Source organism: Clytia hemisphaerica, unplaced genomic scaffold, assembly GCF_902728285.1.
Source record: "Clytia hemisphaerica strain Z4C2 unplaced genomic scaffold, Clytia hemisphaerica genome assembly, whole genome shotgun sequence".
NCBI lineage: Eukaryota > Metazoa > Cnidaria > Hydrozoa > Leptothecata > Clytiidae > Clytia > Clytia hemisphaerica.
In genome coordinates, this window is record NW_027103430.1 from 966,382 (window position 1) to 980,977 (window position 14,596).

Below are 14,596 nucleotides of genomic sequence, written 5' to 3' on the forward strand. Positions count from 1 at the left end.
ACTCTTTGGTGCTTTTCTTGTATATTCTTTGTCGGCACTTTATGGAGGATTTCGCAGTCATGTTCGCCTCGATCTTCCAGGTGACCATCAATAACTTCCAAATTTAAACCTCTCCTGGAGAACTTCCGGTATCATTATCTCCATCACAGCATTGGCTTCGGTGTTTGATGCAATCACCTTGCCTTCCCTTGCTCCAATTTCAGTTGTCTCAATTACATATGTTGTAGAGTTAAACGCGTTGGGTATAGTCTTCTGATTGCAAGCTAGTGGGGTGTGATTCTGCGTTGGTGGTCTCAACAGAAGTAGTAGCACCAGTGCCAGAACTGTTAAGATCTATATAGCAATGACACCTATTATTACTTTTCTTGAGCATCCATTGTAAACGAAAGGTCCTTTCAATGATATCTTTGGATGCTTTCGAAGGAACAATTCTGGTTTTACCCCTTTTGTCTGCATGCTCTTTCCTGGAACATTAACGACAGCTTCGATTTTCTTGGAGCTGCTTTTTGGTTTCTTCCGTTTGTGCATTCTTTTCGACTTATTTCGCTTGATGCCTTCTGCATTTTTCATATAAGTTTTCATCTCTTCCTTTATAAGCTTTTGGACAATTCTTACCAATTCGACATTACTTTGAAAACTCTGTTCACTAGTAGAGGGCGGATTTGGTCTTTCTGTTTCATTTTCGTTAGACCTGCTAAATCGCTGATGGCGCCATAAATTCGAGACATTATTTCTGATATTGTTATTGGAGGAAGATGAAACTCTTCCTCAAGCATGATTTCTTTGTGATCACCTATGATGTCCTCGATGACATCTTGTGTGTGAAAATCCTCTAATGATTGCAGCCGGGACTCTGTTTCTTGGATAAGACCCTCTTTGGTTATTCTAAAGGAACGTTGTTCATCATCCACCACGAATAAGACATCGCGTATTGTTGGACTCTTTAGATACAATTTGTCTTGTTGATAGCACGAGGAACTCCGAAATCTGCATATCATTTGTTTGATTATGATCGTTGTGTTGCTTACTTGTATTGGATTCACTGGCAGGTACTTTTTATCCTTCCAGCTTCTAGCATTGCTACTCTTAGCTCTTGATTTTCCACTACATGTTTCCTTCACTTCCATCACTCGTCATACATATATGAAGAAGTGGGTAGTCTTCGGGTCAAACTTGTAGATTTTGTGATCTTTGACATATACTTCTGTTGCTTTGCCATTCAAGTTCTCACAAGAACTTATGGTTTGTGGGAAATATATTCCCAACACCTTGCTTCTTCTGCAATCAAACATCTTCAGTTATGGCGATGCATTGGTTACATTGTTCGTTGCTGTTTCATTAAGGTTATTCTCAAAATTTTTTATTATTTGAAGTTTTTGCTTCAATATTCGAGATACTTAAAATAGTGAAGATTAAATGCCCGATCATTTTGTATTTAGCTTCACTCCTCTTGTATCTTCACTAAGATCTGTTCAAGTACCAAGTGATTCTCTTTAACTTGTTGATATTGGGTAAAAGCTTCTGAGTTTGGCTTCTATTCAACACGACTGTATCTCCGTTTAAATCATTCATTCATTCATTTTATAATTCATAATTTATTAGTCATGTCGTTTTCCTTATAAGGAAATTTAATCGAACATTCTTTTGCTTTTGATGCTCGTTTGATTATTCAATGGATTTCATTTTCTTGCCTTGCTTCGCCAATATTCCTCTATTATTTCCTTAGGAATATTTTCCGTTGGCTCCCAAGTGTTTTGATTCTCATCATAGTTCAACCATTTGACCAGGAACCTGATTCCATTTCTGGTTTTCTTTTGTTTAATCAATTTTTCCACTAGATAGAAATCTTCGGGTAGATAGCCATTTTTCGCCTTGCCATCCTTCTCTTGCGACAAAGTGGCTTCTTTTGCTTGGGGATTCGGTTTTCTGGCAGCTTCATTTCTAGGAACTTCTTGAGTGGCTGCACCATCCAATTCTTCTATAGTTTTCCATGGCTTCATTCTGTCGAAATGAACTCGCGTTGGGACATCACTTTCTTTCTTTTTGACTTGATATAAAGGATGATTTTCCCTTGAGACGACAAATGGTCCTTCCCATTTAGGTGTAAGCTTTCGTGACAGATTCTTGACCTTTCTCTGTATGGTAATGTAGACTTCATCTCCTATTTGGTGTCTGGTTGCATTCCTTACTGACCTTAATCGTGAATATTCTTTGCTATCATCCAAGTTCGTCTTTACTTGCTGGTGCAAATTATACAATTTTCTTTTGAGGTGATGCAGGTACTGATTTGGAGTCTGGTAGTTCATCTCATCTTTAGAGATTGGGACTTCAGTAGGCTGCTGAGCAATTCTTCCAAAGTTTATTTCAAACGGCGAGACTTTTTTGGTCTTGTTCACGGAGGATCGATATGCGAATAATACCAACGGGAGTTTTGCGTCCCAGTTTCTTTGGTTCGTATCAATCAGGGTGGATAGACCATTTGCTATGACTCTATTGAATCTTTCTACTTGCCCATTCGACTTTGGTGAGTAAGGTGCTGTTTGTAATTTCTTTATTCCAAGAATTCTGCACACTTCTTTCATTAAGCTACTGATGAAATTTGTTCCACAATCTGATAAAATGGTTGACAGGGTTGAAAACCTTGCAATAACCTCGTTCACCAGGAGTGATGCAATGATTGGGGTTTCCGTTGTAGCGACTGCAAAACATTCTGGCCATCCGCTAAATCGATCCACAAATGATACGATGTAGCGATTTCCACTATTGGTTTCAACAAAAGGACCTAGGACATCAACAGAAATGTCCTTCCACGGAGCACTTGCTTCTAAGGGATACAGTTCACACACCTTTTTCTTTCCTTTGAAAATGGCACATTTCTCGCATTGCTTCACTTTTATGATGATTTCCTTCATCATTTCTGGCCAGTAGTATTCAGACTTCAGCTTTTGATAGACGATCTCTGAATTCAGGTGCCCTGCGAAAGGGGTGGCGTGGCCTTCATGTATCAGTTGTTCTCGGTACTTTCTTGGAATACATAGACGCTTCTCAATTTGGTTGTTTTTATTCACGATTCTGTGTAGAAAACCATTATCGTCAAGATATAATTTGTCATTCACCTCGTAATTCTTGAATTCATCTTCTTCCGTCAATTGCTTTAACAAATCTTCAGCTTCGGTTTCTTCGCTCACTTTCAAAATAACATTGATTTCTTGTGGCAATCTTGATATTCCATCGGCATCTCTGTTTTTTAATCCTGGCTTGTAGATCATTTGGAAGTCGAATTGCTGGAGGTACAGATACAACCTAGCTAGCTTACTCGTTTTTTCCTTAACGTTAAATAGGTGGACCAACGGTTGGTGATCCGTGTGCACTGTGAAACTACTTCCTTCCAGAATGAAGTAGTGCGTTTTAATTCCGTGCAACATTGCCAGGCATTCCATTTCTGTCACGGTATAGTTGCATTCTGCCTTGTTCAACTTCCTTCCACCATAAAAGATTGGGTGCTTTTCGTCTGGACCTATCTGCGTTAGCACGTGACCAATCGCAGTGCCTGATGCGTCTTTGTTCAGGTTGAATGCTTTGGTAAAATCTGGATAGGCCAGCAATGGTGGATGTAGAAGCGTCTCTATAAGCTTTTTATAGTTATCTTGTAGCTCTGCATCCCATTGGAATGTTACATCTAGCTTCAGCAAGTCATACATCGACTTCGTAATTTTGGAGTGATCCTTAATGAATCTCCGATAGTAGGCAATCAATCCTAACACTGATTGTAATTCCTTTTTGTTGCTTGGTGGTGTCTTGTTTTTCAGAGATAACAGGTTGGTTGGCGATGGTAGAATTCCTTCTCTGCACACGATGTGTCCAAGAAATTTGAGCGAATCTTTTCCAAAGTTGCATTTTGATCTTTTTGCTGTCAATCCTGCCTCTTTTAGAAGTTTAAAGACTTCTCGTAGGTGTTCAAGATTTTCTTCAAACGTTTGACTGAAGATTACGATGTCGTCTATGAAAACAAGGACGCAGCGTCCTCTGATCTTCTGCAGCACATCTTCCAGTAACTTCTCGAATGTACTGCTTGCTCCTTGCAAGCCAAAGGGCATTCTGACGTACTCGAACAAACCCAAGTGACAGGTGAAGGCGGTTGACGGTATCGATGACTCTTCCATTTTCACTTGATGAAATCCAGACATCAGATCCATCGTTGAGAAGAACTTTACTCCATGCAGGGCAGCTAAGATATCAGACGTGTTCGGGATAGGATACGCGAATTTTTTGGATGCTGCATTAATTTTCCTGTAGTCAACACACATCCTCCAACCACCTCCTGGTTTAGTCACTAATACAATCGGACTACTGTATTCAGACTTAATTTCACGTATGATACCTTTCCGTAGTAGATCTTGGACTTGACTCTCAATTTCCTTTCTCTTGAATGGTCCAATACGGTAAGGCTGCTGTCGAATTGGCGTTGGATCCAATAGCTCAATTTTGTGCTCTACTCTATCTGTTGAACCAAGTGGCTGCGATGCATCTGGAAACAGTGCGCTGTACTCTTCAACAAGCTGATCAATTTTCTTCTCTTGCTCAGCATTTAAGCAGCTCGATTATGGCACTAAGGTTGGCTTTATTTCGTTGTGTGGTGGTAAGCTTGGATCTTGAGTGTCTTCCTCTGAATATCCTATTGGTGCAGAAGCTTTGAACTCGATCTTGTCATCTGATACATTTGTGATGACGCAGACAGCACTGCCAGTTGATACTGGGTTCTTCTCTATGGAGGTGAACATGTTAACGCTAAGTCCATCAGCTAGGGTCATCTTTCTGTAATCCTGGGAATGATCAAAGCCCATGAATAATTGTTTACTCTCTCCAGGAGGGATATGCATGACTTCCTCAGGTTTGTTATGCTCGGATATGTGGATGGCCACCTCGACTCTCTTCTTGTTTAGTTCAAATGACATGCTTTGGTTTTGAAAGTCTACCTTTAAACCATGCTGCTTCAGAAAATCCGCACCAATGATGGCATCTGTTGCGATACCTTCCAGGACCAGAAATTTGTGAGTGATTGATACATCTTTTCCCACCATCATTTTCAGGTTTACGAATCCCTTGGTGCGCAATGGCGTTCCAGAAGCACTCATTAAGGATATCTTGGATTTTCCTTCAATATTCATGCGTAGTTTTTCCATCATTTGAACGCTGATGATTGAGACAAGTGATCCAGTGTCAACCAGGAATTCTATTTCCTTTTTATTGATTGCAAATTTGACCATGGGTAGGCCTAGTCATTCTTCTGTGTTGTTGCCATCGAATCGTTGGTTTCGGAGCTTGGATCGACATCTGCTGGCAATGTGGCCGATTTTGTCACATGCGTAACATTTCAGATTCTAGTGCTTTTTGGTGAAACATTGGGATTCAACATGACCTTTCTTCTTGCAGAAACCACATGTTTTCTGCGCACTACCTTGGTTGTGCGACATTGTATTGACCGAGGATCTTTGTCTACTCCTTGATCCCCTCATTTGCTGCAATTGTCTTGTGATTCTAACGTGATCAACGTCGTTGTTGTCCAGGTATCCGGCGTCTGGCCGTGCATGACTTTTCAAGAGCCTGATTATCTCCTGAACTCCAATGTTCTCTCCTTCTGGTCGGTGGAGTGCATCTTTCAGCTGAATGTGTCTCACAGCCTCATCATAGGTTCTAGGCTGCCTCATCTGGAGCTGATAGCTGAGATTTGGTCTTCGGTTTGCAACCAGAATGTCAATTTTTGTGGCATCGGGAGTTCCCAACTCCCCGAAACACTGTTCGATCTTGGTCAGGTACTCTTCTAAATTCATATCTCCTTGTTTCTCGGTGAACAGGATCATTCTTCTTTTTGCCAGCTCCTCTGGCGCGTTAAAATGATCCATAAACTTGTCCTTACATTGCTTGTAATCCTTTTGCACTCCCGGTGTGAGAGTGTCATAGTAGGAGAGTGCTCGATTCACCAGACAGGTTGGTAGGATCAGCGCTTTCTGATCATCTGTCCAGCCATTCAGGATTGCATAGCGCTCGAATTTCATAAAAAATTGCTTTACAGTCAAGTTCTTGTCACCGAATGTGGACAGATCAGTGATTCTGGTATTCAACACCGTTTGTTTGTCCTGCTGAGTTGTGTTATTCATCATCATCTTCTTCATCTTCTGGAGATGTTTTTCTCTTCAGTTGATTCCAGACTTTCTTCTTCTTCACTTGATCTTTTTAATTGCAAACAAATTGCTTTTAATGTTATGTTTATTTCTTTATGCAGCCATGTGCATACTCTCATTTTGGGCATTCTTTCCAACCACTGGTGCAATACCAATTTTTTGTTCATTTCGATTGTTTGTGCTTCATTAAAACAGTTCTGTTTGACATTATGCAGTTGTGTTAATACCCTCTTCTTCGGTACATTTCTTGAAACATCTAGACAATATTCCGTTTGTTTGCTTTGTTTTCAAAACTTTTCAGCTTGATAAACAACTTTTTTCATCTTCTGTGATGAAATTTTGAATTTAGTCAAGTTATTTGCTTAACTGCTTCCTCGCATTCAGCATGTGTTCATGCTTGATTCATTAGTTTTGATTTAAATCTTCTAATTTTATTTTAATTCTTCTCTCATTTTGCGCATGATATTTCTCATCCCCTTTTTTTTTATATTGAATTCTATCTTAGCCTTTTGCTGATTTTGAAAGTTTTTCCTTTATATCTTTCTGGGATTCCTCTTTCCCATACGGTACATAATCTTTGGTGCCTCTATTTGTTTAATACTTCATTTCCATTAGATGCCTTCCCAAAGCGTGTTTGTGTAATCTTGCTGGGCTACCATTTCAATGTGTGCTTACGTTAAGCAAATACACCGTTATCTTTCTCATCAGGAACATATTCATCTGTGTATTGCTACTCGCCTTCCTTCGGCTATATTACTCATGATACGTACTCTATGAAATTTTATTTCTATTCAGGCTTGCAAACTGAAGTCAACGTCCTCGATAATGGGCCCTTCGAGGATGAATTCTCAAAGATTGCGTGCTCTGACATTATGTATATATACTCTTATTCGCTGCGAATGATTCGCACATGCGATCGACTTTCAACCATGGTTTCTGCTGTCACTGCACAAGGCATCAGTACATATCCCCAAACCATGGAGTTTCGTTAACGCGTTATCGTTCCTGGAATATACTCAAAATTTCAGTTCTTCAATTTTACGTTTCCATTTATATTTTCTATTCTTTACTTGTATTGCGCCTTAAATCTTTAATCTCCAAATTGCTTTTACTGCACCACAATTCTTAATGTTCGGACTAATGTTCGCGAACCACATCATGATTTTATTTACTCTTGATTCATATTTCACCATAAATATTTGTAAGTCACAACATTCATATTTTCTCATAAATACCCGCAAATCACAAAAATTCCTACACACGTACCTCTTGTAATTGCCATTAAATTCTAATTAACTTCGTCGTAACTCTGACAAAGGGGAGCTTCCGGGTGCTGACTTAGCTCAAAGGAGCCCGGGAACAGTTTAGTGTCTTACTCAGGACTTACTGCTACTCATGAAAACTCATTCAATATCGATCTCTTTGTTAAAGAACCTTCAGATTTTCTCATTTCTATTACATTCCCCAGAACAGCACAACGGTCTGAGACCCATTAGGATCTCGGTAGAACCTCCAAATGTCAGCCGAGGGTTGACATTACTGTTCCGGGGATAAGAATTGATCGAGACTAATTTGAAGTTACTTTTCTGGTATGCATTACCTGCATGTCTTTACTCCATAAAATACATATCAATTATCTATCTTGAAAGTTGCAGGCTCCTTATCAAATATCCTTCGGCATGCTAGCCATACCGAAGGTGAGCAAAAATGAAATATGGCTGCCTGACAGGCTTGCATACCAGTAGTCGATGATGTTGCTGATTCTTTCTTCTTCTTCTTTTCTTGTTTGTGATTTGCTTCTTCCAAAATCTTTTCAAAGTCTTCTTTTAGACATTTGATGTTGTTTCTTGATAAAATCACCAATTGACCAAAGTTTTGTTGGTTGGTATGATATTAGCGTAACGAATAAATCGTCTTTCTTTTTCCTATTTTGTGTCTTGCAAATGTCGTGTTTATTTTTCTCTGTAAGTCTTTATTATATTGTTGCCATTTATTGATGATATTTCGTGTAATTTCTTCTTCTGTTAATTTTTCTTGATCAACCTTTACTTCTGCAACAGCTGACATGATTAAATTTTATGCTAAAGCTTGATATGTTTAGATAAGCTTAATTTTTGAAATTTATAGACATCATGAGCATAATAGCCATTCATTTTTAGTTCGTTCCATACCCCTTTTGTTTTAATATTATTGAGATAAAGAAAACACAATGCCTATTCAATTTTGCTCTAACACAATGCCTATTCATTTCTGCTCTAACACAATGCCTATTCATTTCTGCTCTAACACAATGCCTATTCATTTCTGCTCATGTTAAGTGTTTTAATCAAAGCGCAATATAAAACAATGCTTATTAATTTTCAGCTCTGCTCACAGAGGCGTATTCAGGGTAGGTCAAGTAGGTCAAGCAGCATAGTTCCGAGAAATTGAAAATTATGAAATTGTGAAACAGGCTTTCTTATTCTTTTTATGATACATAGTCTCCTTCGGATGCCATGTCTTGCGTATCAACTTTATCAATTTTATGCGTGCGGCAGTTAAAACTTTGACTTAAACATTTATCTCCGCAGTTTTGCCCTCCCTAATGTTTTGCGCGTGAACCTTTCGCTATTTAGAGGCTTTTATTTTGATAATCCGAAAACCTATCTAATACCAACCGACCCATATCGCCCGCCTGAGTGACTTAGAAACAACCTTTTTAACCTCTTCCACCCTAGCAAATCGGGATCATATTATTACTGAGCTCAACTTCTCTGAAGATTCACGTGTAATGACCTTCAATGACTGCTTATGTTTCTGGCCGCCTTTCATTTAGAGATAATATGAAGCCGAGAGACATAGCTAGAAATGGCTCGAAACGACCTAGTAAAATTTCTGAAAAAATCGGGGTAATAGCTATGAGGCTACGTACAGCTTCTCTGTCGAGTTTATAAAAAACAATACTAAATTCACATTCATAGCTGATCTCTTTTACAGTTTTTAATGAGAGAAGCTCAGTTTACAGAGCTGAGATTGGCTGAAGCGATCCAGTTAACTTTTGAGTTTGATCTGAAATTTTGTAAAAGTCAAAGTGACTTTCACGTCTTAACTGATCTTATAGCTTTAATTCTTGTGGATTGATTGCTAAGACTTGATAGTCAGGGTATTAAGCATCAGCACCAGTTGTCACTGCTTTAAGTTGAATCAATAATGGTTATTTTTTAGCAAAAATGAAGCATTTTTCAAAGTCTTTTAATACTTTGTTTTATTTGCTTTTTGGCTGTTGTTGTGAGCGAAAATGAAGATCTGAAATGATTTGACACCATTTAATTACTTCCTATTCAATTCAAAACATAAAAATTAATTTTAGGGATATATAGGCCTACAAACTCAACTATAACTCATCTATATTTCTTGTTTGGGGAAACGGACATTGCTCCACATCAGTATCTATTTCTTTACCACACGCGGTAAATTAGCGTAAAAAGGTGGTGAAAACGTGAGAATAACCCTGTTTTTGAGTAAAAAATTTCTCATAATTTGCAAAGTACGAGTGCGATACAACAAAAGTGGAATATTGCATAGAATAACTCCAGATAGCGATGAAATGAAAAATAATAAACGCGAGATGCATGAATATAGACTTTCCAAGAACCAGATTTGCAACCACTCGACTTCAAATTTTTTATCTACAATCAAGGTCATAATATTTGAGAAAAAAGGGAAATCCACCGGGAAGTTTTTGAACCACAATCGATTTGTAAGTGCTCTAAAGTAGGTTGGAAGAGTAGAGTTTTAACTCTGAGTTTTAACATGAGACTTAAGACTTAGGACCTTAGGATTTGAGGATCCAAAAGTTCAAAAATAGTCCAATAAGACTCAGAATATAGCCTGGAAGTCTGCCAACCCCTCCCAAATTGAAATAATCGATTAAATTAAAAAGATAGCCAAAAATCGACTTTCTCGCCAGAACTTTAAATCTTGAAAAACGTTAAAATAACCAAAATTCTCAATATATTATGACCTTAATTGTCTTTGGAAATCAAAAATGCCAAATTCTGCTCTGCTGGGGGTCTAATTTCAAACTCAAGTCATATTTCCCGGTTAAAAATATCCCTTTCTTCGATTTAACAGCCAAAAACTTTTAAAAAATTGAAAATTTTCTCAAATATTGGCATTTTTAGATTTCTGTAAACGGGACCTTATCAAAAAGTGAAATATTTCACCAAAAACTGATTTTGACCTAATGAAAATGCTTCAAAATGGTCGGAAAAGGGTTATTTTTCAAATTTTTGGGGGTTTCTCCTAATTTTAGACCCCCCGCAGAGCAGAAATCGGCATTTTTAATTTTCAAAGACAATCAAGGTCATAATATTTGAGAAAAAAGGGAAATCCACCGGGAAGTTTTTGAACCACAATCGATTTGTAAGTGCTCTAAAGTAGGTTGGAAGAGTAGAGTTTTAACTCTGAGTTTTAACATGAGACTTAAGACTTAGGACCTTAGGATTTGAGGATCCAAAAGTTCAAAATAGTCCAATAAGACTCAGAATATAGCCTGGAAGTCTGCCAACCCCTCCCAAATTGAAATAATCGATTAAATTAAAAAGATAGCCAAAAATCGACTTTCTCGCCAGAACTTTAAATCTTGAAAAACGTTAAAATAACCAAAATTCTCAATATATTATGACCTTAATTGTACTTTGCAAAAATTCCTAAATACACCACTGTCTCATGCCTCGTCGTTTTAAAATTTAACGATTTAAAATAAACACTATGCCTATTCATTTCTGCTCTAACACAATGCCTGTTCATTTCTGCTCTAACACAATGCCTATTCATTTCTGCTCTAACACAATGCCTATTCATTTCTGCTCATGTTTAGTGTTTTAATCAAAGCGCAATATAAAACAATGCTTATTCATTTTCAGCTCTACTCATGCCTCGTCGTTTTAAATTTAACGACTTAAAGTAAACACAATACCTATCCATTTCTATTCTAACACAATGTATATTCATTTTCAGCTCTACTCATGCCTCGTCGTTTCTGCTCTAACACAATACCTATTCGTTTCTGCTCTAACACAATGCTTATTAATTTTTGGTCTAACACAATGCCTATTCATTTTTGGTGTAACACAATGCCTATTCATTTTTGGTCTAACACAATGCCTATTCATTTTTGGTCTAACACAATGCCTATTCATTGTTATTCATGTGAAACACTACCCATTTTTTTTAAACTCTCACATTTCCACTACTTACAGGCTATTTCCAAGCTTTTTGAAAAAATCTTTACAAACTAATCAAGCTTCTATTTTGATTACTTTGCAGATTTCGAATAAAAACACTCAACACGACATGCTCTAATGCAACTTTTGAGATCCTGGCAGAAAAATATAGACGATGAAAATATAGTTGGTACAATACTAATGGATTTATCTAAAGCCTTTGATTGTTTACTGCACGACCTAATAATAGCCAAATGTGCAGCGAGTTGATTTCAAAAGTCTTGTGCTTGTTGAAAGATTATTTATCCAATAGATATCACAGGGTAAAAATCGGAAATATTTTCAGTGACTCTTTTTTACTAAAAACTGGTGTTTCACAGGGGTCAATTATGGGACCGTTACTTTTTAACATATTTATTAATGATTTATTTGAAATTGTAGAAGACGCATCACTCTGTAATTTTGCTGACAATAATACTCTTTCTACTTTTGCAAAAAGCCTTCTCCAAGTCCTGCACTCCTTAGAACTAGAAACAAAGAATTTACTCGAGTGGTTCAGATAGTAAATTCCATTGCCGCCAATCCAGAAAAATTTCAGTTTAAGCTTCTCGGAAACATAGATAATATCGCTCATATTAAATTCAATATTGAAAATATCACCCTAGAAGCTAAAACTTGTGTAAAACTTCTAGGTGTTAAAATTAATTATAAACTTTTGTGAACATGTTAAAGCACTATGTAAATCTGCATCCAATAAAGTTAAGGCCTTATTTCGTATAAGACCTTATTCGAACATCAGCAGAGCTAAGAAACTTTCTAAAGCATACATTGTATCAACTTTCAATTACTGTCCATTGATCTGGATGTATGGCTGCAAGGGCAATGATAGCCTTATTAACAAAATTCATACAAGGGCATTGCGTGCAGTCTACCTTGACTTCAACTCAAGCTTTGAAACCTTCCTAGCAAAGGATGCAAGTGTATCTAAACATGTTAAGAATCTAAGATTTCTTTTACGTGCAGTTTATAGTATTGTTTGGGGAGATAGCCCAAGTTTTTTTATAGGATATGTATAAAATAACGAAGTCACCTTATATACTTCGTTCTGGAAATAGGAGAATTATTCTACCCAATGTAAGCAAAACTCAAACATTTTGACTGAATTCCTTAGTCTTTCGTGGTAGTCTTCTTTGGAATTGCCTACCACCTGAAATCAAATCTGCCGATTCTCCCAGGCTTTTCAAAATTAAACTCCGAAGCTGGTCTAGAGAAAATTGTACCTGCAAAATCTGTACATAATAAATTCCTGTTCGTCCTTCTTAACCCCCATGAATTTATTTTATTTTTTATTTAATGAATTTTAATATTGTTGGCTTTTATCAGTTTTCTATTTATATGAAGCTATTTCGTTACCAGCAGAAAATAAAAAGTTAATAATAACAATAATATCATTATGAGCCAAAGTATGATAATATTTATGTCTGTGGTAACTTTAAAGAGGGAGGGGTAAAAGGGGAGTGACCTTTTAGACAAATACCACTACAGAGCTCTTCGTGCTATCAAAAACAGTAGTGGTGTTAGTTATGAGGACTTACTACCAGATTTTAATATAGACTATACATGCATGCACGTAATCTAAAAATTCTGTCCACTGAAGTCTTCAGGTCAATCCGATCCTAGTATCTTGTATGATATTTTCAATACAAGACAATCTACTTATACCATTCGTTCTGGTCGTACGTTAGCTTTACCATTATACAGAAAAAATAGGATAGTTTCTTTGCTGTAAATACTTTCGACTTCTAAGCAGTCTCTACCTGGAAAAAATTACCATCAAATATTAAGAACCTGGACTCCTTTAAGGCTGCTTTGAAATATGTTACTTCTATATGTACCTGCCAAGGTTGTAATTAGAAATATCTATTTTTAACTTTATTACTCAATTCTTTTGTTGTTGCTTTTTACTAGATTGGATTTAATTTCATTTCATTCAGTTTAAATTCATTGTAAAATGTAGATTTTTAGTACTCAACTTTAAATAAAGAATAAATAAATTTAAAACAAAATAAAAAAATAAAACGTTGGCTAGTGTGTAAAAACTTATAAGAAGGACATAAATTCCGACTTGTAAGTTTTTTACTCCCCCAAGGATCGATCGAAAAATGTCATTTTGTTTCTTCTTTCAGCACCTTAGCCTTCTGACTTCCCTCTCCGTCATCCTGAGCTCCCTTTCCCGCCTCGTGATTTCCCTGACGAGCCTCAAATTCTTCTCCTCTTTTGGCAATACTTTTAGTTCTCTCAGGATGTGCTTCAAAAGCTCCTTCAAGGTTACCTTCTCGACCAAAAGGACAGCACTTCTGGTACATCCCTGATCAGCTGAGTTCTGTAACTGGACTAGACCAGGACGCAAATTTGATGTCGAGGCTTGCAGTGGTTGAGTTGGTATTGAAAGTGTGTGAGTTGCCTTTGGTTTTCGGTTTTTGGGAGGTGGATACCTGCTCCGTCGCTTTAGGTATATCTTCCGTTCACAGTTGTGGTGCTTGCAGTGTTGATGATGGCTGTGGTGTTGGTGAAACTTTATATCTTCATTATGCAGTTGATGACTTCTTTGTTTATAACGATGCCGTTTCTCTATCTTCTTAACAATGGAATAAAGTCTATATTCCATTTCTTGGCGCCTAACGCAAACTGAATGATCAAATTCTGATGATATAATATTTGGTTCTTTCACAAAGTTTTTTGATGATTTCTTAACCATTATCAAAAACACCTGAACCAGAGGGAAGATCAAATAGTTAATAATGGTTGTTTGATCAACTATAACAAACACTAATCAACAACATTCAACAATGTTCGATCCACCGAATATTTTTCAAATGTTTCAATATGTCTGTTCAACCGTGCGAACATTACAGAGGCTTCACAGCCATTAAAGGGGTCGTCAGCCTAAATTTTTGCCATGCATTTTTTTAATTATAAAATTTAGAATAAAACTATCAAAATAAGCTATACCGGGTGCACCAAAAAAAAATATACAGGTTTGTCGAGTTATTGTGAGCTTTAGGATTTAAAGTTTTTGCTCATTCTTTTTTTATCGTATAAAGGATGCTTTAACTTAAATTTTGAGCTATCATACATTAAATTTGAAAAAGTAGTTCGAAAGTTATTTAAAAAAAGCTGACTTTTTTTCCATGTCGAAATTTCAAA